The sequence below is a fragment of the Dendropsophus ebraccatus genome, chromosome 10, assembly GCF_027789765.1.
Source record: "Dendropsophus ebraccatus isolate aDenEbr1 chromosome 10, aDenEbr1.pat, whole genome shotgun sequence".
In the NCBI taxonomy this organism is placed as follows: domain Eukaryota; kingdom Metazoa; phylum Chordata; class Amphibia; order Anura; family Hylidae; genus Dendropsophus; species Dendropsophus ebraccatus.
The window spans coordinates 89,246,680-89,255,437 of NC_091463.1; the positions used below are offsets into that span (position 1 = coordinate 89,246,680).

Sequence of the window (8,758 nt, forward strand, 5' to 3'; positions counted from 1 at the left end):
TACTACAGCGGTGCTCCCCTCTGTCTTCTGGATTTCAAATGCAGAAGTGATGGGGGGGAGAGAGTGGCCTCTTGTGGTTGAAGGCATAATAACCAGAAGAATGATTGACAGCTAAATGTGGTGTTGTGATTGACAGCTTAATGCGGCATTGTATTTAACAGTGTCGGGAACCATTGGTTCTAGACCCTGTCAAATAAAACGCCGAATTTAGCTGTATGCACTTTAGACTAGAAGTAAGTACAGTTAAAAGGCCGGCATCAGCACCCAGTGGCAATTTACAGTGGCATCCTGTAAATTCCAGGCTTATTTTTCGGCACAGACACCCTTCAGGAAATATCCTGAAAGGTGCCCATGTTCAATAGAACCCTATGGGTCAGGAAATCTATCGGGATTTCCTGATAAGAAAACCGGATAGATTTACCTGACCTGTGATGGGGGCCTAAGGAACGTGACTAAAATCAGGGATCAATATGAATACTTACATTCTTTACAGCGCTACTGAGATTGTATAAAAGATTATAAACTACAAGGATCAAACATTTACAAAAAACTAGTCTGGAGTCTGTATAGGCACAATCTGTTTCAATAAGAATTATTATTTATGATGTAAAAGTACATTTGTATGACTCTAGAATAGTCAGATGTACGATTTACTACAAACAGAAGGCAGGAATAAACTTCATGAAATGTTTTCCCACTTTCTCTTAGGTAACGGACACATTTAATTGTTTATTGTGCAATGTCTGTGATAAGTGGTTACAGTTCACATTGTAACCACTAGATGTCACTATATCAAATATCAGAACATAATAGTTAGTGAGCATCTTCCCAGTCTGAAGAGGAAAGGTCCTTCAGAATAACCATCATATGAGGAAGACTGGAAATATTCCGGTGGGTCCATCCAGGATTCTTTAAAACCATCTAATGACAAAAAGACAAAAATTTAGCTGTTACAATATGTTATAATTAGAGATGAGTGAATCTGGAGCATGCTCGAGTCCATCCGAACCCGATCGGCATTTGATTAGCGGTGGCTGCTGAAGTTGGATAAAGCCCTAAGGCTATGTGGAAATCATGGATATAGTCATTGGCTGTATCCATGTTTTCCAGACAACCTTAGAGCTTTATCCAACTTCAGCAGCCCCCGCTAATCAAATACCGAACGTTCGGATCGACTCGAACCCGAACCCGGTTCGCTCATCTCTAGTCATAATCCATTAAGATATCATGCAGCGTGACATTGATCAGATATTTACGGAATACCCTATTTCTAGGATCGATTAGCCCTACTGGCTAGAGGTCCTTAGACGCTACCCTAAAGGCCAAATGTCTGTCTATAGCTGAATGTAGCATGTCTGTCATTGTAATCTAATGCTCTTTATTTTTTTGGGCTTGACAAAGCGCACCTGTAGCGCAAAACTGTATGAATAATAGAAGACCCCACTACTTTTGGGTGAGTGCTATACGTCTCTTTCTTTTTACTATTATAGACTGCCTTACCTCCGTGTGTGCACCACCCTAGGAGTCTGTTCAGACACGACCCTTTTGCTGATTGCTCATTTATTATGCTACAATAACAGTGGTGCCATCCTCTCTCTCTCCTGGACATTGGACACACTGCCTACTGCTGGTGTGATGATAAGGAGGACACACTGTCCCCTTCTAGTGTGATGATGTAGAAGATACACTGCCCCCTGCTGGTGTAAGGTTGTGGGGAGGACACATTGCCCCCTGCTGTTATGATGATGTGTGAAGGACACACTGCTCCCAGCTACAGTGATGATGTGGAAGACACGCTGCCCCGTTCTGTTGTGATGATGTGGAGAGGACACACTGCCCCCTGATCGTGATGATATAGGAAAGACACACTGCCCCCAGCTGGTGTCAAGATGTGGAGGACACAATGCCCCCTGCTGGAGTGACAATGTGGAAGACTCACCACCTCCTGCTGGTGTGATGATATGGAGGACAAATTGGTGTGATGATATGGAAGACACACAGTCCCTTACAGGTGTGATGATGTAGGGAGGACACACTGCCCCCTGCTGGTGTGATGATTTGGGGAGGACACACTACCCCTTGCTGGTGTGATGATGTGTGGAGATCACACTGTCCCCTGCTGGAGTTATGATGTAGGGTGTACACACTGACCCCTGCTGGTGTAATGATGTATTTTCAGTTACATCTGTGGTGCAGGACTGTGGTGCATCTGTGGTTTCCCAGGACTGCATCCAGCTTTTCCAGGAACCTGGAGCGGAGCTCAAAGGCAGCTGGCTGACAAGCCAATGGACGAGCGCAGAGAAGTTATTGGAAGTAAGTGAGTGCACCCAACAACAGTATTCATACATTTTTGTGTTTAGCAAAATTTGTTTAGAAATGGTTACATTACCTTTCAGAGACATGACCTCAAAATACTGCTATGAAGATCCATGCTATGGATGAGACAAGTATGGAAAGGTGTGGTAGTAGGGAAAACCCCGAGTTACCTGTATAGATAAGTAAGAAACGATAATGTTCAGGTTATTTGGTTGTTATGTTGCTTTACATTTCTGGGCCCTCCGGAGAATGAGATTTTGGCGACCCTTCAGAAGTGGAGCTGTGACCATAACCTATTGTGATCTATATACTGGTATGACTTGTCACTGCAATCCTACATGTGATGAAATGCTAAAAAGTTTCCTCTAAAAGACAGGAAGTCTTAGCTAAGGCCTAGTGGCCAAAAAAAAATAAATACTGGGGCTGGAATGTCCCTTTAAATACAAAATTTTACAGACCTACTTTTGGCTTGAATGTCATAATGGACAATAAATTTCAGGATTTTCTCAAAAATGAATTTTTTTTATTGATTTTCTTTTTGGTATTACATGGTGGACTTACTAGACTTAGAAATGGACTGTCCATTGGTGGTGGTTTGAGTGCTGGTATTTGGTTTAGATGAAGACGATGAATCGGTGGAACGAGATGTGGATGATGTGACAGTGCTAGGGTTACCTGTTGACTGTCTACTTAGGGTACTTTGTGATGACGTCCCCGTGGTCATTCCACTGGTGATTGCGGACAGTATCCTGCTGGTTGATGATGATGTACTTGTTGTAGCAGTAGACGAAGGTTTAGTGGTGGATGTCAATTGACTTGTAGCTATTGTTTGAGTGGTTGATGTTGAGCTACTCAATAGTCTACTCGTTGTGGCAGTTGATGTTGAGCTACTTGATTGTCTACTCGTTGGAGTGGTTGATGTTGAGCTACTCCATGGTCTACTCGTTGATGAAGTTTGACTTACAGGAACCGAAACTCTGGTTGTTGATGGAGTATTTGTGGTCCCAGATATAGAAGTCATCCTAGTGGTTGAGTTTGAGAAAATTCTAGTAGTCAAAGATGTTCCAGTCACAGGACTTGTTCTGCCACTGACTGTGTTGGTCGGAGAGGTGACTGACTTGGTAGTTGGTGTGGCTATGGTGCTGGTTTTAAGGGCAGAAAGTTCATCCTTTATGTTATTTAGAAGATTAAGGAAATCATTGATGGCATCTGTTAAGGAGAATTGACCTTCCACGGGTGATACTAGAAAAGAAGAAGAAAAAAAATAAAAATTTTTTACAGGACTTTATAAAAACATATAAACAATATAATAGCAATATTGATGACTATCAATGGCTCTAACTGTTATGTAGGTTGAAGGCAATAAATGTTGGGTTCCTGGCAGGGGTGTAAATAGAAGACAGGGAGGTCTAAGAAAAAGGTCAAAACAAGCCCCTATTCCGATACAAGGTTTTTCCCTCACAACCTAAGTCAACCTTTTTTGCTAAATGTATTTGTTACATTATGAATTAGGATCCTTGTACAGGAAGTTCTCCATAGGATCAAAATCTGCATCCCATCTTTTTTTAAGGCCCCATAGAAGCCTTGTGTCCTGTCTCTATAGTATGCTTACCCTAGGTCTTTGTGTTATAAAAACAACAATACACTTTTTGAAATATCTGTTCTTGCTTCTGTTCTTCAACTGGTTTGCAGAATTTGGCAGAAGTTTGGATTACACTAATTTGGCCTAAAACAAAATTGAACAACGTCCCTAAAACCTGTATACAACACCCCTAAAAGCCCCGTATTACACTGTTAGGTAACCTAGAAGTTTATTTCAATACTGTGTTTTTCAGGTAAAGCTAAAGTCAAAGTTACAAAATTATTATTATTATTATTATTTTTTTTTTGGTGTCAGGTGCCTGTCGCAGACAGAGGTATTAGAAGAAGCAATGGCTTTTTCCAAAAGGTTCAAAAATTATCCCTTTTTGAGAGGGGCAAGAGGTTTTGTTGAATGTAAAGAGGGGGGTAGCAACAGGATTGATATCCTTGAAGGTTAGGAAGTGGCAGACTTTAATTTGTGATTAAACTGCGAGATTGAAATAAACCCTTTGCATTGGTTTTTCACAACAATTAGTGTACCAAAAAAAAAATTATTGTGTTCGTGTGGTCCTCCTCCTATCTGTGTTGTTCATTGATCACTTTCCCTCCCAGGCTTGTGCATAGGCTTTTATAGTAACATTACTCCTATACTCCTATACTCCTATACTGCCTTTTGATTGGCTGGGAGAGCTAGAGGAGGCATTATGGGCTATCTTGGGATCATGTGATTCTTTCTACTTTCTGCCATGTGGGCAACACTAGTTTAATTAATTTTAGCAATTTTAGCAAAGTTTGGAATAAACTGGTTTTCTATGGGCTTGGTTCGCTCATCTTTAATAGAAAGTATTTGCAGAGCAATTACAATAGCAGATGTTTCTTCAAGTCTATGGGGGAGATTTATCAAACATGGTGTAAAGTGAAACTGGCTCAGTTGCCCCTAGCAACCAATCAGATTCCACCTTTCATTTTCCAAAGAGTCTGTGAGGAATGAAAGGTGGAATCTGATTGGTTGCTAGGGGCAACTGAGCCAGATTCACTTTACACCATGTTTAATAAATCTCCCCATTGTATTTTCTCAATTCATCGACTTTTCACCAAACCTACACATAACCCAAAGAGATCAATTTAGCTCTGCTACATGTTTAGTAGTCATTCTTCCAAAAAGTCCAATTTTTCTTACCATCTCATGAAAAATTACAGAAAGATGGTAGGGTGTGGGTCTGATGGCCATTCTAACAGTATACCGAAGCCACTGGAAAGCAGTGATGCCTCTGGCCAAGGTGCAGAGTCTATGGGGGAAATTTTTCAAAGGGTGTAAAATTTAGACTGGTGCAAACTGCCCACAGCAACCAATCACAGCTCAGCTTTCATTTCAGCACTGCCTAAAGCTGAGCTGTGATTGGTTGCTGTGGGTAGTTTGCACCAGTCTAAATTTTACACCCTTTGAAAAATCTCCCCCTATAAGTTCATCACATTTACCGAATTTACTCTGACTACGCATAGAGTTTGTAGTCTGTAACCATGGAGACATATATGCCTCCATAGGAGCTAAATACATGGAACGGTAGAATATTTTAAATCAAAGCTATTTACAAGGATATATATATATATATATATATATATATATTTAAGATTTGTGGAGCAATGGTTTGCAAAAGTATACATACCCCTTAAAGTCTAGCTCATGTCTACTCTTCACAGCTGAAGAAAGTGGTATATAGAATTACAATGGAAGTCTATGAAACTTCTAAGAATTCTGTAAACTGGAACCTCAACAGATATTCCTTGTAACCATATGCCGCTCGCTTTAGCTTCTACCCCTTTTGTCCTAGTGATTATTGGGGGTCTGAACACTTGGACCCCACCGATAAAAATGAAAGCTCACATGTTTGTTCAAGTGATAGGTACTCTCACAGTGCTCCAATGCAAAATTATGTTATTATGCATTACTGTTGTCCATATCCCATACTATAGTATTAGTGAAAATTAATGTACCCAGAGGAAGAGCATGCATGTACAGGGAAACACGTAAATCCCACGCAGATTTCATACCTGGTCAGATTTGAACCCAAGATCCTGTATGAACACAATGAGTAATAAATACAGAATTGCTTCTCTTACCTGTAAGGAATACGCTCAGGCCCAGGAGCAAAACTGTGCCGGTCCTAGAAAAAGTCATCATAATTCAGTGTATTATAACTAGTTATATCCAGACAAAAAAGTATAGACCATAAGTTTCCTGATAGTGTGCGGATCCCATATATACCTGAAGTGGGGGTGGGTGTCTGGGGTGTGACGGCCGCCTGCTACAGCAGATGTCATACTGTATCTTTTTATTGTGTATTTGTATGGATAATATGGGAAGATGACTGTATAAAAACCACTAAATATAGACACAATGCATAAGGGATGGGTGTCTGGATGAACCTGTTTTAGGATGTTTGAGCTACCCCAAATAGGGCTTAATCCATTGTCAATCAGCAGCAAGTCCATAAAATCCATGAATAACTAAAAGGAAGAAACTCTATGGAAAAACATAAACAGGATAATATGAAGACGAGGATTACTATTTACTGAAAATAAGGAAAAAATAACCCATAAACATCAAGTAACTATATAAAGTATATAAAATACAATATAAAGGTATAATGCATAGTATGAAAAAAATACAAGTCCTTCTGGTTTAAAGGGAAACTAACAGCAGGAACGAAGACTCTAACTTTCTGTTATATTCCCATAGGACCGGGGACGCTGAGGATGAAGGGGATTTTCTTACTTTCATGCTCAGACCGTTTTCCCTAAATCTTCACATTAGTGGCAAACCCCCTTTAAGAGTTGTTATCAGGCATGGGGAACCTTCAGCCCTCCAGCTGTTGCAAAACTACAATTTCCATCATGCTAAAGCTTTGGCTGTCCAGGCATGATGGGAAATGTAGTTTTGCATCAGCTGGAGGGCTAAAGGTTCCCCATCCTTGTTGTAAATGGTAATTGAGTAATTTAAAGGGATATTCTGGAGAACCTTTTTTTCTATCTTAGGGTATGTTCACATTGAAGAATAGGCGAGAAATTGAAGAGGAAAGTTTTCTGCTTGAAATTCCTCACCTATTCAGCTCTGGCAGAATAGGAGCAGAATTCGAGTGGAATGGCACATGAATTCAGCAGAATTCAAGCCCCACTGACCTCTATAGATTTCTTTAGCGGAATCCCAAAATTTACATATCAATTATTTGGGAAAGCAGATCTGCGGCGGAAAATTCTGCACAAAAAGTCGGCTGTGTGAACAACAGAGCAGAAATCCCATTAAACACAATGGGACATTGCTCTGTTAATATTTTACAGGCAGAATTTCAAGTGGAATCCGCGGGAAATAAGGCTTCGGATTCCGCTTCTAATTCCTTGTTGATTCCTCAAAAAATTCTGTACTTAAAGCGAATGTACCATCAGTACATTCGCTTTAAGTGTTGCATATGAATAGAACAGTGCCGGCGTTGCCATTGATTCTAAGGGAGCCGCATCATAGAGGGGAGGGGGTTTCCTCCCACTGCTCCAGGCCTCCAGTGCTTCAGCCCGGGCCTGTGCCCAAGAAAGAGGCTGCGGTTCAAAAATAGGGACTGCGGCACTGGTTTCCCCACACCGTTCTATTCATATGCAAGGCTTAAAGTGAATGTTCTGATGGTACATTCGCTTTAAGTGCACCCCGAGAACAGTTAATATAAAAATACCCCTTTAAGGTATGAATGGTTCACAATGGTATGTAGGCAATAGCACAAATCTATGTGGATATTGGACTTGGGGTTGGTTTGGATTGTGGGTTTAAGCCTAGAAGCTTCACGTCATATTTCTTGGTAATGGTGGTTTCGCGCCCACATAATGATGACATCTTTGAGAGCTAAGCAAGATATAGGACACCATTTGTGGTTCAGCAGGTGTCTCATACCCATTGAAGGAAGCTGAGAAATGAAGAAATCCAATCCTTGCGTCTATGTCATCCACATACAAAGTGAATCTTCCCTTATATTGTCTTTAAATTCTCACGCCCAGGTCTGTGGATTACACACCCACGTACTACTGCACGAAACTGTCTGGGACGTGAAACACTCCCATTAGTGAAGTGTTAACAGGACATGATGTGTAAAGTGAGGATAAAATCTGCCAATGGTGGACATATAAAAAGAATATAAAATTGAAATAAAATTCTGAACTTTTGTCCTGTAATGTAAAAGAAAGCAAATGTATAAGGTAAAAAAAAGTCTAAATTCTAGGGTTACTTGGGACTTTGTACCCAAAATCTTACCCCCCCCCCCCCCCCCCAAACCGCTTGTACCTTCGGATAGCTGCTTTTAATCCAAGATCTGTCCTGGGGTCGGTTTGGCAGTTGATGCAGTTATTGTCCTAAAAAAATACTTTTAAACTGGCAGCGCTGTGTCTAACGGTCGGGGCTTAGATTGTATATGCATTAGGCTGGCACAACCTCTCTGTCCCTCCTTCCCACCCTCCTCATCATTAGGAATGCTCCAGGCAAATTGCCTCCTATTCCTCACCTGTGTGAATACTGATCATGGTCTGGATTGTTAAGGCACCTGTGCAATGTTCAGACAGGAGGAAATGTTTCAGTGGCATTCCTAATGATGAAGAGGGTGGGAAGGAGGGACAGAGGGGTGGTGCAAAGTTAGGGCACAGATACTCCCCTTGGGCACAGGGCTGCCAGTTTAAAAGTATTTTTTTAGGATAATAACTGCATCACCTGCCGAACGGACCCCGGGACAGATCTTAGATTAAAAGCAGCTATCCGAAGGTACAAGTGGTTTTGGGGGGGGGACAGATTGTGGGTACAGAGTCACTTTAAGAATCTAAATTCTGA

The 8,758-nt window shown here is 41.1% G+C and overlaps 1 long non-coding RNA gene across 1 annotated transcript; it reads right to left on the reverse strand.

Moving 5' to 3' along the window:
* Positions 1–702: 702 nt before the first annotated feature.
* On the reverse strand, positions 703–3,543 carry LOC138765881 (uncharacterized). The gene is made up of 3 exons (XR_011358641.1): positions 2,878–3,543; positions 2,390–2,486; positions 703–921 (listed from the first exon to the last, which is right to left on the reverse strand). It is a non-coding gene; the product is annotated as an uncharacterized lncRNA (long non-coding RNA).
* Between the last annotated feature and the right edge of the window lie 5,215 nt (positions 3,544–8,758).